The sequence below is a fragment of the Suricata suricatta genome, chromosome 3 (assembly GCF_006229205.1).
Source record: "Suricata suricatta isolate VVHF042 chromosome 3, meerkat_22Aug2017_6uvM2_HiC, whole genome shotgun sequence".
NCBI lineage: Eukaryota > Metazoa > Chordata > Mammalia > Carnivora > Herpestidae > Suricata > Suricata suricatta.
Window position 1 is genome coordinate 7,527,762 of NC_043702.1, and position 10,628 is coordinate 7,538,389.

At 51.7% G+C, this 10,628-nt stretch overlaps 1 long non-coding RNA gene across 2 annotated transcripts; it reads left to right on the plus strand.

Moving 5' to 3' along the window:
• Positions 1 to 549: 549 nt before the first annotated feature.
• LOC115286329 lies at positions 550 to 4,519 on the plus strand. Of its 2 annotated transcripts, none has more exons than XR_003905998.1 (3): positions 550 to 622; positions 3,081 to 3,241; positions 4,148 to 4,519. It is a non-coding gene; the product is annotated as an uncharacterized LOC115286329 (long non-coding RNA). The 2 variants fall into 2 exon arrangements; XR_003905997.1 differs by having other exon boundaries at positions 3,081 to 3,171.
• Positions 4,520 to 10,628: the final 6,109 nt, after the last annotated feature.

Consider the following 10,628-nt stretch of genomic DNA (forward strand, 5'->3'; position numbering starts at 1 on the left):
AAAGTTGGACGCTCAACCAACCGAGCCACCCAGGTGCCCCAAAAGAAAATGCATATTAACAGGCATGTTATGGCCATGGGAACTGGGTCCAGTCCTACAGGGGATCTTCTGAGAGACTGTGTGGAACACAACACCTCAGGGGTGTCTCACCAATGGGGAAGGAAGCTGCGGTGTATTCATTATCAGCATTTTTTAAAAAAGTAGGCTCCATGCCCCACGTGGGACTCGAACTCACAACCCTGAGACCAAGAGTTGCATGCTTTATCCACTGATGCAATGAGGCACCCTTTGTTACCCGTTTTTTAAACAGTTTTATTAAAATGTAATTCATATACGTACAACTGATCCATTAAAAGTAGACAATTCAGTAATTTTTAGTTTACTCACAACTATGTGTTAGCCATTCCCATAGTCAAATCTAGAATATTTTATAACCTTAAGAAGAAATCCCATACCCTTTACCCATCACCCCAGTCCCCCACCTCAGCTGAGTCAATAACTAACCTACTTTCTGTCTTTGTAGACTTGCCTTCTGGAAATTTCATATGAAAGGAATCATAGAACATGTGGATTCTTGTGACTGATTTCTTTCACTTTCCAAGGCTCATTCAAGCTACAGGAGGTACCTCTACTTCATTCCCTTCTATGGCCAAAGGATATTCCGTTGTATGAATATATCATATTTTATTTTTCCATGTGTCCATTGGTGGACATTTGGGTTGTTTCCACCTTTTCCTGAATTATCCTGCTGTAAACATTCATGTACAAGTTTTTCTGTGGACACATGTTTTCAGTTCTCTTGGGTCTATACTTAGCGGTGGAATTACTGGGCTAATGGTAACTATTTAATCATTTGAGGAACCACCAAACTGTTTTCCAAAGTGGTTACGCCATTTTCCATTCCTACAGGGCTGTATGAGAATATTAGTTAGCTATTATTGCATAACAAATCGCTCCAAAGCTTAGCAGGTCAAAACAATACACATTTGGGACACCTGGGTGGCTCAGTCAGTTAAGCATACAACTTAAGCTCAGGTCATGATCTCACAATTCGTGAGTCTGAGCCCTGCATCTGGCTCTGTGCCTGGAACCTGCTTCAGATTCTGTGTCTCCCTCTCTCTCTCTGCCCCTCCCCCTCTCGTGCTCTCTCTCTCTCTCTCTCTCTCTCTCTCTCTCTCTCTCTCTCTCCCTCTCTCTCTCTCTCTGTCAAAAATAAATAAATATTAAAAACGTAAAAAAGCAATAAGTGTTTGTTATATCACACAGTTTTCAAGGGTCAGGAATCCAGGAGCAGCTCATCTAGGTGGTTCTAGCTCAGGGTTCTGCTTAGGGTCTCTCATGAGGCTGGAATCATCTGAGGGTTGGACTGTTTTGGAGAAGGCACTTCCAACATGGCTGCCTGGCTGTCTCACTTGCCTGAGGAGGGAGTGAGTGTTGGTAGTTGACCTTGGCCACGTGCACCTTCCCCCGGATTGCTTGAGCATCCTCAGACATGGCAGCTGGCTTCCACCAAGAACAAGAGATCCAAAAGCGAAGAAGGCAGGAGCTGCAGTTCTTTTATGATCTAGCCTTGAATGTCATACACTGTCGTTTCTGTAACATCCTATTGTGCAGGTCAGCCATTTTCAGTGTGGGAAGGAGTACATATGGTGTGAGTCCCAGGAAACTGGGATCGTCGGGGGCCATCTTGGACGTTGTCTACCATGTGAGACATTTTCCCATCCAGTCCCATCCCTCAGTAAGAGGGTTGCTCATGGGGTGTTAAGTCTCTGGAACTTTCGGCCTAAACCAGAACATGCTGAAGACATTATCACACTGAAGACCAGTCTCCCTTTGGCCTAACTCTGATTTCAGCTGTGGCCAGGGAGGAAGGGTCCCAACTCCAGAGCATGCCTTGCTCCCTCCACTTTCTGCCCCAGGATCTTCTCTGACGCACAAGAGCCTAGTGGATTCTCGTACAAACCTGAGCCAGAAAGTGCAGGGATGCTAAGAGCCCTGGAAGGAAGCCAATTAACAACCAATTATCTGGTCCTTCAGGCAGATGGGTTTCTGGAGGCACGTAAGCAGGAACTAAGGCAAAGAAAAGAACCTACTTTCAGGAGCTAAGACAGAGAAAATTGAGTTTGTCCCCAATATTTCATTATTACAGAAAGGCTGTGCCTAGTTAGTACCCTCTTACCTCATCTCTGTATTTGAGCTACTATTTTTTTTGCTTTTCATACCAATTTTTTTAATTAAAATTTTTTTAATGTTTATTTATTTTTGAAAGAGGGAGAAACAGAGCGTGAGCAGGGGGAGGGGCAGAAAGAGAGGGAGACACAGAATCTGAAGCTGACTTCAGGCTCAGAGCTGTCAGCACAGAACCCTATGCAGGACTCAAACCCACAAACACAAAATTGTGACCTGACTGATTGAGCCAGCCAGGCGCCAAGGGCTGGTAACTTTTTTTAAAGCTCTAACTGCTGACCTTCTCTCTGCTGCAACTTTTCAATTGTAAGAGGGTTTGCGGGCTTTTCTCTTTTTCTCTTCCTTTCCCCCTTCCTTTCTTTACTTGTAATAACTGCTGCATTTTTATCATCGTATTTCTTCTTTTCAGATAATCTCTGGCAAAAAAATTTCACTGCTTGATCTATCTGTGGTCTTCAAAAGATTGGCTTTATAGACTAGTCTTGCTTTAGTATTTTCCATATCTTGTATGCACTGTGTCTGTTCTGGTGTCCACTGGTCCGGTTGACTGAGTGGACCCTGGATCTATGAATCCCAAGATTTCTATGGACTCCCGCGCGTCCGATGCAAATAAACCCACCAATACCCCCCGAAGCCCACCGAGGACCTTTGACCTTGCAGTTCCTGCAGTCTGCGTTGTCCTCCTCCCTCAGCTCCTTGGACCGGAGGGGCTGATGCTGCTCTTTCAGCCTCTGAGCCTCCTTGTGGTGCAGCGCATCGCCAGCGGCAGGGCCAGGACCCCGAGGCCGCTGGGCGGTGGCGGTCGTGGGCAGGCGCTGGGCGGGGTGAACACACCTGAGCTGCCAGGGCCGCAGGTGGACTCTGAGCTCCTCTTCTTTTCCATTCATTTTCAGAGGTAGAGTTGCAGGGCCAAACGGATACATCTCTACGTTTTGGTACCTGCTGCTGAATTTGTCTCCAGCTACTCTGTCCTTCTCATCCCTGGTGAGGAGGCCTGTCCCCCTCTATCTGAGAGGCTGTATGCTGGGAGGAGGGTGTCCTGCCTGCCTCCCAGGTACCCAGATAAAGGTGGGGAGAAGCAGGGACAACTTGGAGGCTTAGAGAGGGGGAGGAGGGGCTGCAAAGGGTGGCAGCATGGAAGACTCCTTACACACTTGTGGGGGGAGAGGCCCTACCAATAAATATGCTGAAAACAACAAAAGGCCCATTTCTCACTCTCAGGGAGGGAGGAATGGGAGGGGATGGATGCTGTGTTGGTTAAATTGGAATTGGAGGTGTGACCCTGGGATCGTGACCTGAGCTGAAATCGAGTTGTATGCTCAACTCACTGAGCCACCCAGGTGTTCCAAGGAACTGCATTTTATTTATTTATTTATTTATTTATTTATTTATTTATTTATTTTTATTTGGATGTTTGTTTTTGAGAGAGAGAGAGTGAGAGAAAAAGAATGAGCAGGGGGGGAGGGACAGAAAGAGGGAGACACGGAATCTGAAGCAGGCTCCAGACTCTGAGCTGTCAGCACAGAGCTGACGCAGGGCTTGAACTCAGGACCCCCGAGATCATGACCTGAGCTGGAAGCAGATGCTTACCTGACTGAGCCTTCCAGGCTTCCCCATGGGACTGCATTTTATTTTTATTTTTTATTAAAATTTTTTATAATGTTTATTCATTTTTGAGAGAGAGAGAGATGGAGAGAGAGTGGGGAAAGGGCAGAGAGAGAGGGAGACACAGAATCCAAAGCAGACTCCAGGCTCTGAGCTGTCAGCACAGAACCCGACGTGGGGCTCGAACTCACAAACTGTGAGATCACGACCTGAGCTGAAGTCAGGCACCCAACTGACTGAGCCACCCAGGCATCCCAGGAACTGCATTAAAAAAAAAAAAGAACCATCTACATATATCATAGGAAGCACAAATCTGTTGAAACAAATCTCTAACTCCCCTCCTCCCACCCCCCAGAGACAACCACCGATCACTTCAGAATCCAACGCAGGACGAGACCCAGAACACGGCCGCCCCTCCTGCCAGGCCCTGGGTGGCACACGGGCCACCGGTGGCTGATGGACAACTTCAACCTGTTCTCCCATCATCAACCCTACGGGGGGGGCCTATGTGTCCCCATTCTGCAGATGAGGAAACTGAGGCTGGGGGAGGGAAGGGACTCGTCCAAGGTCACTTGTCCAAGTCCTTGCTCTTGCTGCGGCCGCCCTCTTTCCCCGAAGAATGACCTCTGCTCAGGGAAAGAGCCAGCCTGGAGCCAGGTGGGGGCTGGGGGCCTCCTGGGTCCCCTGACCCAACTGGTTCTGCCCGAGTAAAGGCCTGCTCCTTGCAGCCGCTCTTCCTGTCTTTGTTTACAGCGCTTGCACACAAACACACTTGAGAAGTTCGTGGGAACAGGAGTGGCCGGAAGGCAGGACGCTAGCCTGATGGCGGACAAGCCTGCCCCAGGCCACCTACACTCGCGAGAGTGGGGCCTGCCTCCCTCCTGGGACTCCTCCTCCTGGGAGATAGAGAAGCCTCTACACTATTGTCTCTTGCCGCCTCAGAAGAGAAATATTAAAAATCACTTCATTTTTGCTCAGAAAAGGTGCCAAGCTTCTGAGACAGGCATCTGAATTTTTTTTATGTGAAAACCAGTTCTCCAAGTGCCACATACCTATCTGGGTGCTCTACATCCTTTATTTCATTTAGTCCTCTCCTGACTTTATGGGTAGGTCTGTTATCTCCACCTTACGGATGAGGAAACTGAGGCACAGAAAGTCTAAGCAACATGCACTTCCCCTCCCCCCACCTCAAGAGCTTAAGAACAGTGCTCACCTCCCAGCCTCTGAGCTGCAACCACATGTTCTGAGCCCTTGGAAGGCACCAAGCCCTAACTAGGAAACTCCTGACGTTTTTCCAAAAACTCCAGAGGCAAATGGGTACCGACGCTCCAAGGAAAGGCACTCCGTGGCTGCCTGTGGACCGGGAACATGGAAGGAACAGCCCAGCCCATGGAAAGTGCCACCTATGAGCCGTTCAGGGCCACTAAGAAGCAGGCAGGACAGTTCTTGAAGAAAACTTATAACCCAGTGAGGGACAGGCAACTTGGGCTTGAGAAGGGGAATCAGGCGAGGCCTGTGCACAAAAAAATCCAGTCTCTGAGGGGGCGAATAATGCATGTGGACATTTTTTTTTAAGCCTAGATTCTTGAAATTTGATTGTCTTTGGAAATGGGGGTGTAGTGTCAGAACTCTAGAGTAAACGATAGAAAGTTTTTTTATTCGGATAAACTTAGTTCTAAATCCCAGTCCCGGCACTTATTAGCTATGGGACCTTGGACAAGTTACTTCACGTCTTAGGCTTGCTGCTTCCTTGTGTTTAAGGCCAGTTTGTCATAATCTCCATCTTAAGGCAGCCGGCAAGTGTAACGAACATTTTTTACTTGAGGACAGGCTGTTTATAAGTCTGCTGGGTTTTTGGTTTTTGTTTTTGTTTTTGAGTCCAAAAAGATCAGAAAAGTTTTAAACTTTCAGTTCTTGGATGTGGTTCCAAGTACGAGCGTGCGCTGGTCTTTCCGAGTTTTAAAGTCTGGAATCTCTTATCTTCCCTGCAGATACAAGTTCTCCTGGGCATCTTTCTCCAAAAAGGTTTGGTTGGCTTCATGAGCCTGTTGGGACAAGGCCCTGCCCCTGCAAAGCCGGGTCCCACTGTGCCCACATAAGCTGCTGGCCCCTTTTTCTGAAGTTGGTGCATTGGAAAAGGCCTTGAACCCCTGAGTGGCAGGGACACACGTGCTTTGTCTCAGCTGCGTGGCACTTGGGCTGTCTGCCAGATGACCCACCCGGGGGGAATCTGCCTTCTTCCACTCCAGAAGGCCCAAAGGCTCACCTGTCCCAAGCAGTGAGAACACCGGGGTCGGATCCAAACACGCTTCACGGCATCCCAAGCCTCACCCAAGCAAGTGCTTTAAAGCAGTAGGGCCCAGTGGCCAGCATCCGGGATGTGGAGGGCCACACCACCAGGTTTTTGGGCGACATGCCTTGGGCCGTGGCCGCACCGCCTCCCCAGTCCTCTAACTACCTGAGAGTCGTCAGAAAATTCTGCCTAAATCAGCTCGAACCAGTTTTGGTATTTGCAAACCCAGATCCTTACCTTGGGCAAAGGAGCCCTCTGTCGTTTGTAACAAAATCTCAGTGGTGGCATCTCCTGGCCCTCTGCCTTCAAGTGCTCAGATTCCTGTCTTCTTTTCATTTGGGGCCTGCTGTGTGCCCACCCCCCCACCGCATGCTCCCAGGGTCCCTCGTTCCGTCCTTTTCCCCATGTCTCATGGCTACTGGTCGGTACGCCCAGCATTTTTCACTTACCTCATTATAACCTGAGCAAGACTCATTCCATATGCACCATAAGCGACCATCCTTTTCCCACTACTTGCAGGTTTTGTAATTTATCTTCTCCAGTTTCATGTTGTCTCCTTTGGAATCCTGAGCCTCTGTTTACCAGCCCTTCGAATGTTCGCTGCTTTTGTATCTGTTGGCTGTGGAGGCCTTGGGAATGGCAATCGCCGTGACAAAATGTAAGACAGTAATCACACCAACTGAAAGTCGTCTGCTTTCTCTGATCAGACGTGCTAAGTGAGAAGAGATTACTTACTCCTCCCGGGGGGGAATGAATGATATTCGTGGGACACTGAAACTAAACCAGAACGGACCAGAACGGACGTGTTTAATGGTAAAGGAACATTATGGCTACAACTGACTCAGATTATGCTGGTGTAAAAAACTCAAAGGAAAAACAAAAAACACTAAGGAAGACACAGCAAACCAATGTGCACTTACAGGACCCCAAGCCCTCTGGCAGTAGTCACCGGCAGGCCGTCAGGAGCTTTGGTACTGAGCTAACCGTGAGCATTCATAATGGAAGATCCCAGGAGGGGTCTCTCTGTGGTTTGTGAACTGAGAAGGCTGTGTGGACGAGCCGGCGCTGGGAGCACCAGTAACGACCAGCCCCACCCTGGGGTGGGGTGAAGGACAACAGACTCAGGACTAGAGAGACCCAGGCATTTTCTGAGACCTGAGTCTGTCCTCCCTTTGGCCACGAGAGGACTGACTCTGCAGCCCAGACCCTGCCTGAGAGACCGGTGTAGTTCAGGACCAGGCTGCGGGGCCTGCGGACAGCAATTAGTCCCAAGTGGCCCTCTCCATGGGCGGGGGAAGCAGAGGCAATAACTGGAGGACTCAGTCGCTGGTCCCCGAGGTCCAACTGCTGCGCCTGGGCCTCCTGCACTGTGGCCAGGGTCCCCCCAAGTTTGTCTCTTCCTTCTTCTCACTGGGGCGTAGCTTTCCTGCCCTAGGCTGTTGGGGACCCTGCCCTTCTAAGCCCTGCTGAACAAGTTCTTCTGTTCTCTAGCTTCCACCCCAGCCCCGACTCCTGGCAGCTTTCTAGTATCTTCCAGAGAACTCCAAGTATAGTTTATGGTTACCATTTCTTGAGTGTGTCAACTCTAGGTGTTGTAACCGTGTTATCTCACTTAGCATCTAGAGAAACAAGTGATGTTCTTGCTGTCTTGCAGGCCAGGAAGCCGGGGTCTGGAGTGCACAGAGACTTGTCTAAGGCCACACAGCCATTTTGTGGCAGTACAAGCATGGATTCTTGTCCAGGCCACACTTTTCCTTGCCTTCTCTCTCCTTGGGAGGTGTGCCGGGGTCTGTGAGCAGATCTGGGCCTGGGCACTCGGAGAGGGCGATGACCACACGCAAGCTGCGTGGCTCACTGAGGTGCAATCCCAGCCCTTGCACTGGGGACTCTCCACCCCCACTCTGAAGGGGCTCAGACCTTTTCCTCCTCTCTCCCTTGGTCATGGCCTGGCCCGGGTCCAGCCCAGCAGAGCCAGTGAGAGGTGCCCAACCTGGAGAGGTCCCTAGGTAAGCATGACCACTGTCGCCACTCCAAATGTTCACTATGCCCAGCTCTCTGTGTCTTCGGAGACTGGTGGGTCCTGGGCTGGCCCCACTGCTGGGCTTCAGAACAATTCCTCCCCTCCACCCAGTACCTTGGTGTCCCCAAACTCATCTCGCCCTCCTTGTCTGGTCTCTGAAGGCAGTAAAGCAGGGGGAGGGGAGGGAGTGAATGGTGAATGTTCTAGAAGCTGCTCAGGTGGAGCTGGTGAAGACTTGGCATGGGGCAGCCGCCCTTCTGTGGCTCTCAGCAGGGTAGGGAAGGGCTATGGGGCTGACCATGGACTTCAGGCCCCATGAGCCCTGCACAGACTCAGGACCCGAGAGGTCTTCTGGCTGTCTCCCGTAGACCCCGGAGGCACCCCATAGCAGATGTGTGATTGTGCAGAGTGTGGCCCTTAACACCCTGGGCTGGGCAGATGGCCATCAGCTGAGCTCTGGAGACTGAGGTACACATGCAGAAAACTTGGGATGCATTTACTCCAGGCCTCAGCCCCGCAGCATCCCCAGTGAACGTGGCCCTGGAGAGGTTGCTTCAGGAGGGGGTGGACTGTCAGTTCCTATGGGACATGCTGCCATGGCGGTCTTGAACTCGGGCCTGAGTCTGGGACACCCCGGGCCCTCTGAACAGTGCAGGGTGGCTACAGCTGTGATAGTCACTGGGCCTCCCTTTTTGGGGGGCTACCCTTCATTTAGCTTGCCATGGTCTTTGATTGCAGTTAATGGTGTGAACCATGCAGCCAGCTGTAACAAATTCCTCTTGGCAGGAGCCATTCTGCCTCTGGATGGCAGGAGTAGGTCCTTCCCTTCCCTTTCCTGGCCTCTGAGCTCCTCTCCAAGGGGTCCACAGTGGGTTTTAGGATGCTCGGAGCGTGTGCAAAGTGGTGGGTATGAGTCTGTGTGTGAGTGTGAGTTCAGTGATGAGGGCCCGGGTCAACAGTGTTCATCACATGCTAAATGCTGCCTCTGACCCCACGGTGGGCTGTCTCCCAGGGATGCTACCTACCCCCCACTGCTCCCCTGATGAAATAGAAGCCTGGACCTTGAGGTTCTGCATGGGGTCACTCATCTGGGGTTGAGTAGTTAATTCTCGGGATACCCCAGAATCGGACATCTGTCCCTGCACTGGCCTACAACTTCCCTGTGCCTGGGGTTGTGTTTACATGTGGAGTTCCTGGGAAGGCAGGGCTTGTGGAGGCTCTGAGAGGGTCTGACTCCCAGTCCCCAAGGCCAGACAGTGACTCATGGGTGAAGGGGAGGCAGGGAAAGTCTGGGGGGAAGAAGGTCACACCTCCACTTGTCATTACATAGACTTTGAGTGCTGGTTGCATGCCAGCTCAGCGCTAAATCTTTGCACTGATGGTTCAAGGCACGCATGGTTACACCTTCCATGGAAAGGAGAATCAAGGCACCGAGAGGCTGACCTCGTGCCCATTCACACTGCTCACAGCAGCCCTTCTGGGTCCTGGGTATTTAACCCCTCCCAATGCTTCTCCAAGTGTGATTCTGGGACTTGGGGCTCCCAGGAGGGTGTTTGTTGAAAACGAAGGTTGCTGGACTTTGACCAGACTAAGTGATTCAGACCCTGGAAGGGGCCCAGCGTTGGGGCCTGTAAGATGTATCTAGGCTCCCTAGAAAGTTCCTGATGAAGTAACTTCCCGCTCAGGAGCTGGTTAGAGGAGGGGATGGAGCAGGGGAGGGGCTCTGCTTGAGTTCACCTGTCTACAGCTTGGGGAAGCAGGAGGAGGCTGGGATCCAAACGCTCAGGACTTCCCTACAGTTCCTTCCTTTCCCCCACAGGGGCCCCCTGCGGTGGGGTGAGAGGGATGGAAAAACAATTGAATGGACGAGAGGGAGGGTATTTGGGAGAAGGGAATGTAGTGAGAGGGGGACCAGGAAGGCAAGTGGGGCATGGAGACTTTGGTGTGTTTTTTCTCAGAAGGAAATGGCGGGGGAGTGCCAGGGGTGGAGGAGGCGCTGGGGAGATTTTCCAGCAGTGGAGCGCCGCGTTGGGGGCTCGGGAAGAAGCCTGGGCAGTGGGAGCACCGACCGGAGGGAGGGAGCACGGACAGGGTCTCCCCCAGCAGGCAGCAGTCCTGGGAGGGCAGGAGGGGATGCGCTCAGGGGCTGGGAGCCCCAGGCAAGGCGGTGGAGACGGTTGCCCTGGGACTTGGGGCCCCCATTGAGGGAGAGGAGACCTTTCGGTGCACATGAACTTGCCGCTGCGGTTACTTGCAGCAGGAGGAAGCGGGGGCTGGAGAGACCCCGTAATAAGGAGTTAGGCTAAAAGTCAGCGCGCTGGAGACCCGGGCAGGGGGTGTGAGACCCCGACCACTCGCACTTCATCTCTCTGAGGCTCGGTTTTCTCCTTTTAAAAGGGTTGTTGGAAGGGTTCCGTGGGAGTTCCATAATGGTGCTCCTGGGAGCGTGGCGCCAAACGCCTGGAAACAACCAGGCGTGGGTGAGGGGACCCCCCCCCATGAGGGTGTCTGGGTCCAGGGCTG